Source organism: Macaca nemestrina, chromosome 6 (assembly GCF_043159975.1).
Source record: "Macaca nemestrina isolate mMacNem1 chromosome 6, mMacNem.hap1, whole genome shotgun sequence".
In the NCBI taxonomy this organism is placed as follows: Eukaryota; Metazoa; Chordata; class Mammalia; order Primates; family Cercopithecidae; genus Macaca; species Macaca nemestrina.
The window spans coordinates 8,157,183-8,174,016 of NC_092130.1; the positions used below are offsets into that span (position 1 = coordinate 8,157,183).

Here is a 16,834-nt window from a genome sequence, read left to right on the forward strand (position 1 = left end):
TTTCACGTTGGCCGAGCTGGTCTGGAACTCCTGACCTTGTGATCTGCCTGCCTCAGCCTCCCAAAGTGCTGGGATTACAGGCGTGAGCCACCGTGCCTGGCCTACCCTGACTCTTTAAAAAAAATGTGTTTGGCCGGGCGCGGTGGCTCAAGCCTGTAATCCCAGCACTTTGGGAGGCCGAGACGGGCGGATCACGAGGTCAGGAGATCGAGAGACGATCCCGGCTAACACGGTGAAACCTCGTCTCTACTAAAAAATACAAAAAAAAAAAAAAAAAAAATAGCCGGGCGAGGTGGCGGGCGCCTGTAGTCCCAGCTACTCGGGAGGCTGAGGCAGGAGAATGGCGTAAACCCGGGAGGCGGAGCTTGCAGTGAGCTGAGATCCGGCCACTGCACTCCAGCCTGGGTGACAGAGCAAGACTCCGTCTCAAAAAAAAAAAAAAAAAAAAAAAAAAGTGTTTAACTTTTTTTTTTACATGCACTTGTATGTTTGTTACAGAATCAGTCTGTGTCTCTTAAATCCCAATTTTCTGGCATATGGAAAGAATTTGGTCTAAGATTCTTCAAAGCACTTGGGTTTTAATCTTGTTATGGAAAGAGGCCTCCGTTAGCTGTGTTCGACTCAATTTCTTTCATTGTTGAAAGGAGTGGATGGATTAGACCATCTTTACCAAGGTTACATCCAATTCTTTTTTACAAACTTTTTTTTTTTTTTTTTTTTTTTTCACTTTTTTGAGACAGGGCCTCATTCTGTTGCCCAGACTGGAGCGCAGTGGTGCGATCTCGGCTCACTGCAACCTTAGCCTCCCGAGGAGCTAGGATTACAGGCGCACGCCCACTACCACCCGGCTAATTTTTGTATTTTTCGTAGAAATGGGGTTTCACCATGTCAGCCAGGCTGGTCTCCAACTCTAACCTCAAATGATCCACCCGCCTTGGCCTCCCAGAGTGCTGGGATTACAGGCATGAGCCACCCCACCCTGCCCAAACTTTTTAAATGACAATTTTCAAACATACTGAAAAGTTGGAAGACTCTAGTACAGAAACACTTGAACGCCTGTCACCTATATTAAACAAATGATATTTTGTCATATTTATATATCTTTTTTGATATATATTCCTTTGTATATCTCTTTTTTTTTTTGCACTTAACTGTTTGAAAGTAAATATAGACATCATGACACTTCAACATGAATCTCTTAAAAATAAAGCTGTTCTCCTATGTAACCACAGTACCATTATCACTACTAAGAAGGATTAACTATTATATCTTCATGTCCTCTGAGATCGGGTCCATAGTCCAGATCCCTTAATTGTCCTCAAAATGTCTTTTTTTTTTTTTGAGACGGAGTCTCGCTCTGTCACCCAGGCTGGAGTGCAGTGGCCGGATCTCAGCTCACTGCAAGCTCCGCCTCCCGGGTTCACGCCATTCTCCTGCTTCAGCCTCCCGAGTAGCTGGGACTACATTGGGCCGGGCGCGGTGGCTCACGCCTGTAATCCCAGCACTTTGGGAGGCCGAGACGGGCGGATCACGAGGTCAGGAGATCGAGACCATCCTGGCTAACACGGTGAAACCCCGTCTCTACTAAAAATACAAAAAATTAGCCGGGCGTGTTGGTGGACGCCTGTAGTCCCAGCTACTCGGGAGGCTGAGACAGGAGAATGGCGTGAACCCGGGAGGCGGAGCTTGCAGTGAGCCGAGATCGCGCCACTGCATTCCAGCCTGGGCGACAGAGCGAGACTCTCAAAAAAAAAAAAAAAAAAAAAAAAAAATTTTTATAACTGGGATTTCCCCCCCCAATCAGATCTTATCAGCATTTAGACATTGCATTTGTCACTTCAGTCTTTTAAAATCCAGAACTACTCCTCCTCTTTGTCCCTATGACATTTTCTTTTTTTAAGATGGGATCTCACCTCTGTTGCCCAGGCTGGAGTGTAGTGGCATAATCTCGGTTCACTGCAACCTCTGCCTCCCGGGTTCAAGCAATTCTTCTGCCTCAGCCTCCCAAGTAGCTGGGGAATACAGGCGTACCACCACGCCCAGCTAATTTTTGTATTTTTTGGTGGAGACAAGGTTTTACCATGTTGGTCAGGCTAGTCTTGAACTCCTGACCTCAAGTGGTCTGCCGTGCCCGACCGACATTGATTTTTTGAAGAGTCTTGTAGAATGTACCACAATCTGGATTTGTCTGAATGTGGCCTTGTATCATTTGATGTGTTTTCTAGCCTCTGTTTTCCCTGGAAATTAGGTAGATTTAATTCTACAGAGGATGGTTTAACTCTTTTCCAGGCTACAGTAGATCCACACTCTTCCCACTTCTCTTTTTCTATGTTCCAACTAGGATAATCTTTCATTATTGACCAACTCTGAGCCTTTTTCTCATTTTTCTACCCATAAATAATCTTGCCATTTTCTGAACTTCCTTAATACTATTCTTATAGTACTTATCCTCCCCACTCTATTTAAAAAAAAAAATTTTTTTTCTATCATGGCTGTTTTTTTTTTTTTGAGACGGAGTCTGGCTCTGTCGCCCAGCCCAGGCTGGAGTGCAGTGGCGCGATCTCGGCTCACTGCAAGCTCCGCCTCCCGGGTTCACGCCATTCTCCTGCCTCAGCCTCCCCAGTAGCTGGGACTACAGGCGCCCACAACCGCGCCCGGCTAATTTTTTGTATTTTTAGTAGAGACGGGGTTTCACCGTGATCTCGATCTCCTGACCTTGTGATCCGCCCGCCTCGGCCTCCCAAAGTGCTGGGATTACAGGCGTGAGCCACCGCGCCTGGCCATGGCTGTTTTTATACATTACTTATCTTCGCACAATGTAAGCTACATTGGACCTGGGGCAGAGTACTGGTTCTCTCATAATGCTTTAGGCTCAATTATCATTTGTGTGGAACACATCTTTGACTTTTTAATGGCATTGGAAAGAAAATAATATGCCCTTAATAGAAGGCTTTCTTAGTTCTAGAACAGGAGCTTTGTTAAATCGGACCATATAGTGTAATGAAAAGATCTGGGAGTCAGAAGAACCCTTGAGTGCTAGTTCCTCTCATCTTCCATTTCTTTATGACCTTAAACAAGTCAATTGACTTCCCAGCTTTCGTTTTTAAGCATGGTAGATGAAATCAGTAGATTCAGACGTTAACATGGAATCTTCTTTTTTTAAAATCTGACATTGAACACTAACATATCAGCCTCACTATTTGATTTCTTTATATTTTATTTTGATGGTATGGAATCAGTAAAGTCCTGGTACACAAAAAAATTTTTAAACCTGATTTAGAGTCTCATAAAGTTCTGTAGGAGATTTTAAGTTTGAATCACCAACATCATCAGCTGTACTCAGAAGTTAAACACATCGTGTCAAGCAGTGTGATGATTTAAGTTATATTTTCTCTGAGTATTTTTGTTTACTTTATGTTGACGAGAGCATATACTTAGCAGATGCATCTGAGCTTGCTGTGACATTTAGTGGAACCTAGACATCCATGTACTGTGTTAATGTGCTCACTTGTACAGTTTTACAGGACTGGATGTATACACCATGCAGACCTGTGGTTTTCCCAGTCAGTAACACATTTGCAGGAAGTTTCCCAAATTTCATATATGCGTAAAGATGACAAGAGAAACTTCATTCCAGTGCCTTTACAATCATTTTGACCTGGTGGCATAAGCTAACGTGTCTCATGATGGTCTTCATATTAGAAACTTAACATTTGTGGAACTTTTTATTGTAGTTCTTAAAAATAGCAAAAATGTGTTTTACAGAGTAATCTCAGTGATGTTTATGGATCTCTGAAGCAAGTGTTTCTTTTGTTCTCTTGGGTTCTTTGGAATCAGTTTTTAAAGTCATATGGTAAGATCCTAGGGAAAATCTTTTTTTTAAAGAGAGGCTCTCACTCTGTTACCTAGTGGAGTGCAGTGATGTGATCAAAGTTCACTGCAGTCTCAAACTCCTGGGCGGTCAAGCAATCCTCCTGCCTCAGTCAGCTTCTAGGATAGCTAGGATTATAGGTGCACACCACTGCACCTGACTTTTTTCTAAAATTTCTAAGTTTTTTTGTATAGATGGTGTCTTGCTTTGTTGCCCAGGCTGATCTTGAGGTCCTGACTTCAAGTGATCTGCCCTGCCTGGGCCTCCCAAAGTGTTAGGATCACAGGCATGAGCTACTGCAGCCGGCCAGCTTTTGGCTACTTGATGTACTGTAAGTGAAGTTGTTTGTTTATGATGTAAACCTTACCTCTTAGCCCATTTGAAGCTAGAAATGCGACTTAGCACTATTAGGCCTACTCTCCCTATCTCTCACCTGACATTACTTTTCTCCTTTCTCTCTTGGGCATAAAATATTGCATCTCTTTGCCTCCAGTTGGAGCAGACTTATATTATGTTTAGCCATAGGAAATTCAGATGGGAAGTACTGCATGGAAAAGGGGCCAGTGGATGAGATGTGTTTGACAGTTTGGCTGTGGCTTGTGAAGTAGGAACCAGAATAGATGGCATGCTAAGAAGGACCTGGTAGGTAAAGTCTGGTGTCTGCTCTGCTGTTGTTTTAAAAATCTGACTGTTGCTTATAAAGAATGGATTAGATTCAGATGAAACAAGTGGGATGCTGATACAGTCTTTACATCTAGTGACTCACGCACAGCTTCTTCCCATTTTAGGGCTTTCATGCTGTTCCCTTTACTTGGAATCTAAACAATGTGTGGTGCTGGGCACGGTAGCTCATACCTGTAATCCCAGCACTTTGGGAGGCTGAGGCAGGTGGATCACCTGAGGTCAGGAGTTCAAGACCAGCCTGGCTAACACGGTGAAACCCCATCTCTACTAAAAATAGAAAAATTAGCCGGGCATGGTGGTGCATGCCTGTGATCCCAGCTACTCAGAAGGCTGAGGCAGGAGAATCACTTGAACCTGGGAGACAGAGGTTGCGGAGCCGAGATCTTGCCACTGCACTCCAGCCTGGGTGACAGAGCAAGACTCTCTCAAAAAAAAAAAAAAAAAAAAAAAAAAGTGGTGTTTTTTATTATAGTTCTTAAAACTAGCATGTCCCTCCCATTTACTTTAAAAAATTGCTTTTAGAAATTATTTCTTTACTTATATGCTTCCCGTCTTCCCCCAGAATATTGTAAGCACTGTGAGGGCAAGGATTTTGTCTGATTTGTTCTTTAATATATCCCTGGTATCTGGTATAGTGCCTAGTACATCTGCAATAAATAGTTGTTGCTTGAGTAAATAAGTGAAATAATGAATAGACAGTTGTGGCTCTTTTATCATTTGGAGAATGAAAAGTTTGCTACTTGGCTTTAATTATTTCATTTGGGTTTTGGGTGAAATTATTTTATTACTGACTGGTTCCTTAGTTGTACAGAAGCCTATTATCTTTAGAGAGACTCTTCACAGTAATTAACTCAGATAGATTCTTATTTGCCTGGTGAAAGGAGGCAGTGATCTAATTTGCTTGTTAAGAGTTTCCTACTTATTTTGTGTTTGTGTATTTTATTCTGTCATCCTTAGCAAACCTAGTGGTGACCTGACTTGCTTTGGAGGTGAACAGAGGGTTAATTGCATGTATAGCCTATTCAGCCCAGTGGAATTAGGTTGCCCTTGGGCTGATCTGTACTTATGTTGAATGAAGCAGAAATTCAGGCTTCATGTGCAGCCTATACTGAGTACTGTATAAATAGGAAGTAATGACAACAACTTTTAAGAATTCTCTGAATTTTTTTTATTTGTTTTTTTTTTGGTTTTTTTTTTTTTTTTTTTTTTTTTTTTTTTTTGAGATGGGGTCCCCCTCTATCTTCTAGGCTGGAGTGCAGTGGCGCAACCACAACTGACTGCAACCTTGACCTCCTGGGCTCAAGTCATCTTCTCACCTTAGCCTTCTGAGTGGCTGGGACTATAGGCGCATGTCACTATGCCTGGTTAATTTTTTTATTTTTTGTAGAAATGGGGGTCTCACCATGCCCAGGTTGGTTTCAAACTCCTGGGCTCAGGTGATCCTCTTGTCTTAGCCTCCCAGAGTGCTGGGATTACAGGCATGAGCCACCATGTGTGCCCAGCCCCTTGGGTTATTTTTTTTAATTTTTAAATTTTTTTCTTTTTTGAGACAGAGTCTTGCTCTGTCTCCCAAGCTAGAGTTCTGTGGCGCTATCTTGGCTCACTGCAACCTCTGCTTCCTGGGTTCAAGTGATTCTCCTGCCTCGGCCTCCCAAGTAGCTGGGATTACAGGCGTGTGCCACCACACCTGGCTATTTTTTTGTATTTTTAGTAGAGACGGGGTTTCACCATTAGCCAGGCTGGTCTTGAACTCCTGACCTCAAGTGATCCACTTGCCTCAGCCTCCCAAAGTGCTGGGATTACAGGTGTGAGCCACCACGCCTGGCCAGGTTGCTTTATTTTAAGCAGACATTTTAGAGGATGTTGGAGGAGGAGGAGGAGAAGAATCTGAGGACAAGTTATTGCTGGTACTGATTTTTAGAATACTTGTCGAGGCTGCAGTGAGCCGTAATTGAGCCACTGCATTTCAGCCTGGGTGATGGTAAGACCCTGTTTCAAAAAAAATAAAAGTAAATAAAATACTAAAGACTAATTTTATTTCAGGGGTCAGGCTTATTCATCCTTGGCCGGGTGCAGTGGCTCAAGCCTGTAATCCCAGCACTTTGGGAGGCTGAGACCATCCTGGCTAACACGGTGAAACCCCGTCTCTACTAAAAAATACAAAAAAACTAGCCGGGCGAGGTGGCGGGCGCCTGTAGTCCCAGCTACCTGGGAGGCTGAGGCAGGAGAATGGGATAAACCCAGGAGGCGGAGCTTGCAGTGAGCTGAGATCCGGCCACTGCACTCCAGCCTGGGCGACAGAGCGAGACTCCGTCTCAAAAAAAAAAAAGAATTATTCATCCTTTATCTTTTTATTTGAAACCACATTTCACCATATAAAAATTAGAGCCCAGGTGTGTTGTTGCACACCTGTAGTCTCAGCTACTCTGGAGGCTGAGGCGGGAGGAGTGCTTGAGCCCAATCTGGCAAGGTTCCATCTCAAAAAAATTACACACATGTGTGTGCATTGTATCTTGGGGAGAATTTATTACTCAAGTTTTTATAACTTTATGTAACATACAATTTAAACTTTATAACATGTTTATGCCTTTATAATACATGCCTTGTATTATGAGATGTTTAGTAATACAGATATATTTCACAACTTTCGTCCTTATTTTTACTTACAAAAGTCTCCCTTCCCAACTCTTGTTATTTTCACAACAAATGTACCCTGAATACACCTAGAGACATACTTGAACTTGTATGTAAGTATCTCAACAGTGATTTAATAAACAATGGGTACATAATAAAATACCAGTTGAGGCCGGGTACTGTGGCTCACACCTGTAATCTTAGCACTTTGGGAGGTCAAGGTAAGCAGATTGCTTGAGCTCAGGAGTTCAAGACCAGCCTGGGCAAGATGGCGAAACCCTGCCTGTAGAAAAAAATTAACTGGGTGTGGTGGTGTGCACCTGTAGTCTCAGCTGCTTGGGGGGCTGAGGTGGGAGGATCGCTCGAGCCTGGAGGTGGTGGCTGCAGTGAGCCACCAAGATCGTACTACTGCACTCCACCCTAGGCAACAGAGACCCTGTCTCAAAAAAAAAAACAAAACAAAAAAAACTAGTTGAATGCATATGAGTGTATCTTATTGAAGTTATTAATAGCTTTTCAGTTGTTTAAGTTTCACAAGTACAATTAACAGACATGAAAAGAACTGTGATTGTTTTTTGTTTTTTGTTTTTTGTTTTTTGTTTTTTTTTGAGACGGAGTCTCGCTCTGTCGCCCAGGCTGGAGTGCAGTGGCCGGATCTCAGCTCACTGCAAGCTCCGCCTCCCAGGTTTACGCCATTCTCCTTTCTCAGCCTCCCGAGTAGCTGGGACTACAGGCGCCCGTCACCTCACCCGGCTAGTTTTTTGTATTTTTTAGTAGAGGTGGGGTTTCACTGTGTTAGCCAGGATGGTCTCGATCTCCTGACCTCGTGATCCGCCCATCTCGGCCTCCCAAAGTGCTGGGATTACAGGCTTGAGCCACCGTGCCCAGCCAAGGAAGGCATTGTTTAATCTGTAGAAAGATTAATAAAATTTTTCTAGGCCTGTGCTCTTCAATCACTTAGTGGAGTATTGGAAAATCTATCTGTTATAAAGTGGTGCTTGTTCCAAGGGGTAAGTTGAAGGAGATTACATGAAAGTGTTCTCCTGCACTTAGAGTATCAGCATATGGTCATTTGGGGTCACCTTCTGGTTTTATAGTTGATAAAGGCAGCAGAGACATTCTTGCTTCCTAAAGTATCTTACTTAGAAGTGGATGGCGGGGGGAACCTACAGTGGTCCTGTAATACAGAGTTTCGTTATCATAGCTTGTGCTTCTTCTGATAGTCACCCATTTTTGTATTGGGCAGTTACCTGGATAATCGTTTAAACTTGATGGTGATTCAAGAGCTTTTAAGGCTTTGATCATTGTTGTATTGCTAAACATTAACACATAGGGCCTGTTGAACAGACCCTGGCTTTCACTGCTCTGGGTTTGTGATGGCTGCATCATGTCACAGAGATGCTCTTCCTAAATGAATCAGACTAGTTCATATTCTCTTTAAATTCTCGTAATTTTGAAGTTGAAAGTTGAGATGTGCCACAACATATAACAAGTAGGACACAGTGAAAAGGAACTTTGGAAACAATGAAATGATACCCAGTACTTCTGGAATGAACATCGAGTGAGACACTTAATCTGTAACAAGAGCTCTGAGAATGGGAAGAATTGCTTATCTGTTATTGAATGAAATGACATGTAATAGTCTTGGAAGCAAGGAGACCATCTTTCTGCTTTGTATCAGTTGTAGGGTAGGAATAGGTTATTGTGGGTGTTTGTATTTTTGGTTTTTGTATTTTAATATTAAATTTGCTGACTAGAACTTATGATATACCCTGCATAAGACAAGCACGTAAGTGAAAAAAATAACCTTTTTTCTGTAACAAGCAATCCTTAAACATTTTAAGAAGGGAATAATGAGTAGGAACAGAACTTATGCTTCAGTGGTAAAGACAGGTTTTTCAGCGGGGACAAGGATGAATACTAAAAGTCTTATCTGTAGGAAGTTTCACAATTGCTCGAAGAGGGAGGAAAGAAGTTTTCAGATAAAACATTAAGAGAGAATAAAGAAAATTAAGATGTATTAATAGAATAAAATTCAGTTTCCACCAAGAAATAGTTCTGATTTAATAAAAAGTAGGAAGTATAAAATACATTGGCAGGTTATTGTTGCAGCAGACTCTCAGGGAAATATAAAATTTTAACGAATAATGATGATTAATGATCATTATTTGTCTTTGCATTTACTCTTTTTTTTTTTTTTTTTGTGAGGGGATGGGGGCGGGAGGCGGGACAGACAGAGTCTTATAGTCATTTTTAAAGCTCTCAACAGGGCCGGGCGTGATGGCTCACTCCTGTAATCCCAGCACTTTGGGAGGCTGAGGTGGGCAGATCACGAGATCAGGAGTTCAAGACCAGCCTGGCCAAAATAGTGAAACCCCGTCTCTACTGAAAATACAAAAATTCACCAGGCGTGGTGGTGGGCACCTGTAGTCCCAGCTACTGGGGAGGCTGAGGCAGGAGAATCACTTGAACCCAGGAGGCGGAGGTTGCAGTGAGCTGAGATGGCACCACTGCACTTCAGCCTGGGTGACATAACGGCCACTTTTAGAAACTTTTTGTGAAAAAAATCAGAAAAATATCAAAAAGTATATTTACCAGCCTGGACAACGTAGCAAAACCACATCTCTACTTAAAAAAAAAAAAAAAAAAAAAAAAATTTGCTGGGCATGGTGGCATGCACCTGTAGTCCCAGCTACTTGGATAGGACTATCACTTGAGACTGCAGTGAGCCCTGATGATGCCATTGAATTCCAGCCTAGGCAACAGAGTAAGACCCTGTCTCCAAAAAAAAAAAAAAAAAAAAAAAAAGTGTAAAAAGTGTAAGAAAAAATAAACCACATTTATCCTTCCTCCTAACGTAAACATTTTTGTGTATACCCTTTCAGACTCAAGGTATGTGTGTGTTGGGGGTGGGTGTTGGGAGTACATGTTCAGAGAAATGTAAAGTGCTTATTGAGGTTATCACAGCTATGACTAGAGTGGCTTTTACCAGTGTTCTGGTTTGGGAATGTAACAGGAATGTCATTGTTAGCTTTTCATTATAGGATGGATTCTCAGTATTTTTTTGACCTTGCTATCCTTTTCTTTTTTTTCCTCTTTTGAGACAGAGTTTCGCTTTTATTGCCCAGGCTGGAGTGCAGTGGTACGATCTTGGCTCACTGCAACCTTCGCCTCCTGTGTTCAAGCGATTCTCCTGCCTTGGCCTCCCAAGTAGCTGGGATTACAGGCACCCGCCACCAGCCTGGCTAATTTTTGTATTTTCGGTAGAGATGGGGTTCACCATGTTGGCCAGGCTGGTCTCAAACTCCTGACCTCAGGTAATCATCCGCCTCGGCCTCCCAAAGTGGTGTGATTGCAGGCATGAACCACTGCACCCAGCTCCTTGCTATCTATCTAAAGAATTCAACCCTGACTCTCCCACCCTGGATCCCAGCCTCTACTTACCCCTCCATCCCCGGGAGGCTTGCAGAGTGAGCAGCGCTGGCATCACGTGACTGCCTGGAGTTGGGGACAGGAGCCAGAGGGGAGCCACGAGTAGCCGGGCCCAAGCTGGAGCCCAGGGAGAGCGCCCGCTGCACACCTGCCCGTCCTTGTCCCCTACCGCTGCCGCCAAAGCCGCCCAGACTGGAACCGTGACATTACTGCGCTTGGGAGGCTCCAGGCAGCCTGGATCTGGGCCTTTATTTCTCGTCGGCGGCATCCCTGACCGCACCTCTCAAAGCCAAACACCAGAGCACCCTAGAAGGTTTAAAAGAATGCTCATGTTTGACCCAGTTCCTGTTAAGAGGCCCATGGACCCTGTCCAGTGTCTTACTCATCTAATTACATGGAATCCATAAAGCCCAACAAGTATGGGGTCATCTACTCCACACAATTGCCTGATAAGTTCTTTCAGACCCTTGAAGGCCTGTCGCACGGAATACAGATGGAGCCAGTGGACCTCACTGTGAGCAAGTGGAGTTCACTTCTTTTGGCTGGGAATTTGCACTCCTCTCTGAAGTTCCCATCCTCACACCAGGGAGCATCGCCTAGGTTGAGCATGCCTTCTTCCAGCCCACCAATGAAAAAATACTCACCCCCTTCTCCAGACTGGCAGCCCTTCGACATGCCACTGTCCGTGCTGCGGGTGATGGCAGCTGCCCTCTCGTGGCACAGAATATGGAGCCCGGGATCCTGCTGGTCATCCAGCCAGTGGTGGTGCAGCCCATCCCCTTTATGTACACGAGTCACCTCCAGCAGCCTTTCGTGGCCTCATGGTCTCCTTGAGGAGGAGTAGGAAGAGGTCTTCTATGGAGGAGACGGAAAATTCTAGTGGTAGCCTACCTGTAATTGAATCATAAGAAAATCCTGTATCACAGAAAAAAATTAAAATAGAACCTGGGATCGAACCACAGAGAACAGATTATCCTGAAGAAATGTCACCCCCCCTTAATGAACTCAGTGTCCCCCTGCAAGCATTGTTGCAAGAAAATCACCGTTTGGTCGTCGTGCAACCTGGGAAGAGACCTGTACCTGTGGAATTCCCGGATACGCAAAGGAAGTGGAGGATACGCAGATGTGATTACAATGGATGCAATAAAATGTACACTGAAAGCTCCCACTTGAAAGCACACAGAAGACCACACACAGAAAAACCCTACAAATGTACATGGGAAGGATGCACATGGACATTTGCTCCGTCTGATGAACTAAAAAGACATTTAGGAAAACATATTGGAATAAAACCTTTACAGTGTCCAGACTGTAACCGCAGCTTTTCCTGATCTGACCATCTTGCCTTCCATAGGAAATGCCACCTGGAGGCAGTGGCTCACGCCTGTAATCCCAACACTTTGGGAGGCCGAGGCTGGCAGATCAGAGGTCAGGAGTTCAACAACAGCCTGACCAACATGGTGAAACCCTGTCTCTACTAAAAATACAAAAATTAACTGGGTGTGGTGGTGCTCGCCTGTAATCCCAGCTACTTGGGAGGCTGAGGCAGGAGAATCTCTTGAACCCGGGAGGCGGAGGTTTCAGTGAGCCAAGATTGCGCCACTGCACTCCAGCCTGGGCGACAGAGCAGGACTCTGTCTCAAAAGTAAAAGAAAAAAGGAAACGCCACATGCTAGTTTGAATGCCTCTGTGTCCTGCCTCCCATTATCTAAAACATTTTAATTTGATTCAGTCGGTCTGAATCTCTGAATTTATAACATCCAAAATTTCCATATGGTCAGTAAATGTTCTCTAATCCTCCCTCTCCTTACCATGGGTCAGACCTAAAGAATGTGAACGCTTTTCCCCCCCCGCCGGGGCTGCTGAGCAAACCCTTCTTATAGATACATCTGATGTAATAAGAACAAGGGAACATGTAAACTAACATAACCAATTGTCAGTTCTCCATGTATTCCTCAAAAGAATGTCAGGGTAAATTTATTAGAAATAATAATAAAAAAAGTTAAGAATTCATAGGGTTAGGGCTATGTGCAGTGTCTCATGCCTGTAATCCCAGCACTTTGGGAGGCTGAGACAGGCGGATCATGAGGTCAAGAGATCGTGGCCAAAAAGGTGAAACCTCATCTCTACTAAAAATACAAAAATGAGCTGGGCGTGGTGGTGCGTGCCTGTAGTCCCAGCTACTTGGGAGGCTGAGGCAGGATAATTGCTTGAACTCGGGAGGTGGAGGTTGCAGTGAGCGGAGATAGCACCACCGCACTCCAGCCTGGCAACAGAGTGAGACTCCATCTCAAAAAAAAAAAAAAAAAGAAAAAGGCTGGGCATGGTGACTCACGCTTGTAAGCCCAGCACTGGGAGGCCAAGGCGGGCGGATCATGAGGTCAGGAGATCGAGACCAGGATCCTGGCTAACACAGTGAAACCCCGTCTCTACTAAAAATACAAAAAATTAGCTGGGCGTGGTGGCGGGCATCTGTAGTCCCAGCTACTCGGGAGGCTGAGGCAGGAGAATGATGTGAACCCAGGAGGCAGAGCTTCCAGTGAGCTGAGATTACGCCACTGCACTCCAGCCTGGGTGACAGAGCGAGACTCTAGTCTCAAAAAAAAAAAAGGAATTCATAGGGTTGATATTGACAATATCAGTTTTGTCAATTGATTTGAGAGATTTATATCTCAGGACTTAATTTGAGGAAATACAGTATTAGAGCAAAAGGAATACCCAGCTAGTAATGGGCAAGTTTCTCAAAGCTTTTATGAGCATAGTTTGCAAGAATATAGTATTTATTTCTTACTCTTTCTGAACATTGCACTTAAGTAAGCTAAAAATAAAGCTTAGAATTTTGTAGTGATGGTAGTCATAGATAAAATTTAAAAATAGTAAATGGCCAGGCACAGTGGCTCACACCTGTAATCCTAGCACTTTGGGATCCTGAGGTAGGAGGGTCACTGGAGCCCAGGAGTTTGAGGCTGCACTGAGCTCTGGTGGTGCCACTGCACTCCAGCCTGGGTGATAGAATGAGACCTTATCTCGAAAAACAACAGAAAAGGATTAAGTGACATCTAAGATATTTCTGTCTTTACCCACGAATCTAACCCCAAGAGAATAGTTTCTAGTAGTTTTTCTCTGTTTACGTCAAAATATTTTTCTTTATAACTGGATAGAATTTAACATTTTAGTCTCAGTTCTGCTTTATTGATTTCATAGCAAAATCTTGCACAAGCTAACATACCAATATGTTTTATGGTCCTGTTGAACCTACTTTTTGATTCTTGTCCATTCTTTAAAGCAAGAGGGCTTTGACTGCAAAAACCCATTGAAGGAGAAGGACTTGACAAATGAGTGCAACTTCAAGTAAAGTATGTTTATACACATTTTTGCCAGGCTTTTAACATTAGAATTTTTCAAGCAGAGGAAACTTCAGGTTGAAGAGGGAGACCACCTTGAAGAAAGAGTCCTTTGTACTCCTAGTGTATTTCTTAGGAAACAATTAGCCCTTCCCTTGGCTGTGGTCTCAGGACGGGCAGCAATATGCTTCTGATAATTGATGTATGCTGCCTAGGAATTATTTTGTTGTTTGGTCAACAAACAACTAAAGGTCAATGCCACCCTCCCTTTCTTGCCAGGGACCAGGTATGTACGTTCCCTATCATGTCTGGAGGCAGAGGGAAAGCGCTCCAGTGCCCTGGGCATCATGTCTTTGGTGCTGGTGGCTTCCTGTCTGCCATTTCTAACCTCAGGCACCAGGACGCAGAGGGGGGAAAAAAAGGACCAACTTGCTGTGCCATCCTAAGCATGGGTTCACATCTTTGAAATCTTATGGAGTCTTAAGACCTCTCAGATGGGTTGATAATGCAGTTTCACTCTGGGAGGGTAGGTGAAAATCCAGATCCATGTTAAACATTTTTTCAAGTAACTCCTAAAGCCAGGAGGCAGAATAGTCCTACTGGTTAAGAATGTAAACTTTGGAGTCAGTGTTGGTTTGAATCCCTGTTACACTGTTTAGTTCTATGATCTTTGAGAAATAGTTACTTCTTCTAATTCAGTGTAAATTTGTATGTTGTTTTCTTTGTGACAGGCACCGTTCTAATTGGTTGAGAAATATTACCTCATTAAGTCTTTGTAACAGTCCTATGAAACATATTATTGTCATCTCCCTCATCTTCCTCTCCATCCCACCTTTACCCCAGGTAATTGACCTCTTTATTTCCAAAGTCAAATATACCCTATACTTTAGGGACCATCTGTATTCTGAATTTTACTGTATTTACTTTCACTAGTCAGTTTTATACTTTGAGATGTTTTGTGTTTCTCATTAACATCCTTTCTTTCAGCTTAAAGAATTACCTTTAGCATTTCTTGTAAGACAGGTCTGGTAATGAAGAACTCACTCAGCTTTTGTATGGGAAACCCTTTTATCTTTCATTCTGAAGAACGGCTTTGCTTGATATGGTATTCTTGGTTGCCATTTTTTTTTTTTCATCTGGCACTTTCAACATATCATCCCACTGTCTCTGGGCGTGAAGGTTTCTGCTGAGATATCTGCTGCTAGCCATATTGGAAGTCCCTTATATGTTGTTTGCTTCTTTTCTCTTGCTGCTTTCAGGATCTTCTCTTTGTCTCTGATTTTTTTTTTTTTGACAGTTTTATTATAATGTCTTGGGGCAGTGTTTGGATTGAATATGATTGGACACTGTAGATTTTTCTCTATGGAACTGTTTGATCATATTTCTGGCAGGAACCCTTCTTACCTCTAAATACTTTAGTGGCTATTTTCTAAGAATAAAGACTTTATCCCTCCCTCCCTCCCTCCCTCCCTTCCTTCCTTCCTTCCTTCCTTCCTTCCTTCCTTCCTTCCTTCCCTCCCTCCCTCCCTCCCTCCCTCCCTCCCTCCCTCCCTTCCTTTTCTCTCTCTCTCTCTCTCTCTTTCTTTCTTTCCTTTCTTTTTTTTTTTTTTTTTGAGAAAGAGTCTTGCTCTGTCGTCCAGGCTGGAATGCAGTGGTACGATCACAACTCACTGCAGCCTCGACCTCCCTGAGCTCAGGTAATCCTCCCACCTCAGCCTCCTGAGTAGCTGGTACTACAGGTGCATGCCACCGTGCCTGGCTAATTTTTTATTTTTTGTAGAGACAGGGTTTTACCATGTTGCCCAGGCTGGAAGGACGTTATCTTTGATAAGCACAATATAATTATCAAAATCAGGAAGGTGGGTATTGACATAATGCTAATATCTACTGTATAGGCCTTATTCACAATTCACTGTTATCTCCATTAATAGTCAGAGTTATCCAGGATCATGCATTGTTTAGTTATGTCCCCTTAGTTTGCTTTGCTCGGGAACAGTTCCTGAGACTTTTTTGTCTTCTCATGATGTTGGGATTTTGAGGACAGGCCAGTTATTTTATACACGTCTATAAATTTGAATGTTTAGATTCCTCATTATTACACAGGAATATTACAGAAGTAAATTGTGTCCTTAGTGCAGCATATCAGGAGTCACAAAATGTCTGTTTTCCCATTGTTGGGGATGTTAACTTTAATCACATAGGGCGACTGCCAAGTTTCTTCACTGTAAAGTTAACTGTTTTTCCTAATGCAAATGATAAGCATTTTATGGGAAAATTTGAGTTTATGTAATTTTTTTTTTTTTTTTGAGACAGAGTTTCACTCTTATTGCCCAGGCTGGAGAGCAGTGGCACGATCTCAGCTCACTGCAACCTCCCCCTACCAGGTTCAAGCGATTCTTCTGCCTCAACCTCCCAAGTAGCTGGCATTACAAGTGCCCACCACCACGCCCAGCTAATGTTTGTATTTTTGGTAGAGACGAGGTTTCACCACATTGGCCAGGCTGGTCTCGAACTCCTGAGGAGATCCACCAACCTTGGCCTCCTAAAGTGCTGGGATTACAGGTGAGAGCAACTGTGCCTGGCCTTGTTATGTATTTTGAGGCTCAAATTGTGCTGTGTTAGTTAGAGGGAGCCCCTCCAAGCTGGCCCCTGTAATATTTTGACATGCCTTCATTATTTGAGCACTTACTTGCTTTTTGCCATAACAAATGTCCCAAACTCATCTAATATTTTACTTGTCCATGACCTGAACTCAGCCAGGGATCTTTGGTTTCTTTTAATGGAGAACAATATTTTAAATCCATGATCTAGACTCTAAGTGATGTGCTCGGTACTACTGAAGTGTCATTGCCTCTAGGTTCTCTCAGTT

The 16,834-nt window shown here is 43.3% G+C and overlaps 1 protein-coding gene, 1 non-coding gene and 1 pseudogene across 3 annotated transcripts in view; all 3 read left to right on the plus strand.

The window, feature by feature from the left end:
- The window catches only part of LOC105480873 (ubiquitin domain containing 2), a 71,728-nt gene that overhangs the window by 13,362 nt on the left and 41,532 nt on the right, over positions 1-16,834 (plus strand). The gene's annotated exons all lie outside the window — the stretch shown is intronic.
- LOC139363696 (Krueppel-like factor 3) lies at positions 7,973-15,430 on the plus strand (annotated as a pseudogene).
- LOC112426509 (small nucleolar RNA SNORA57) lies at positions 14,228-14,372 on the plus strand. The gene has a single exon (XR_003017861.2). It is a non-coding gene; the product is annotated as a small nucleolar RNA SNORA57 (small nucleolar RNA).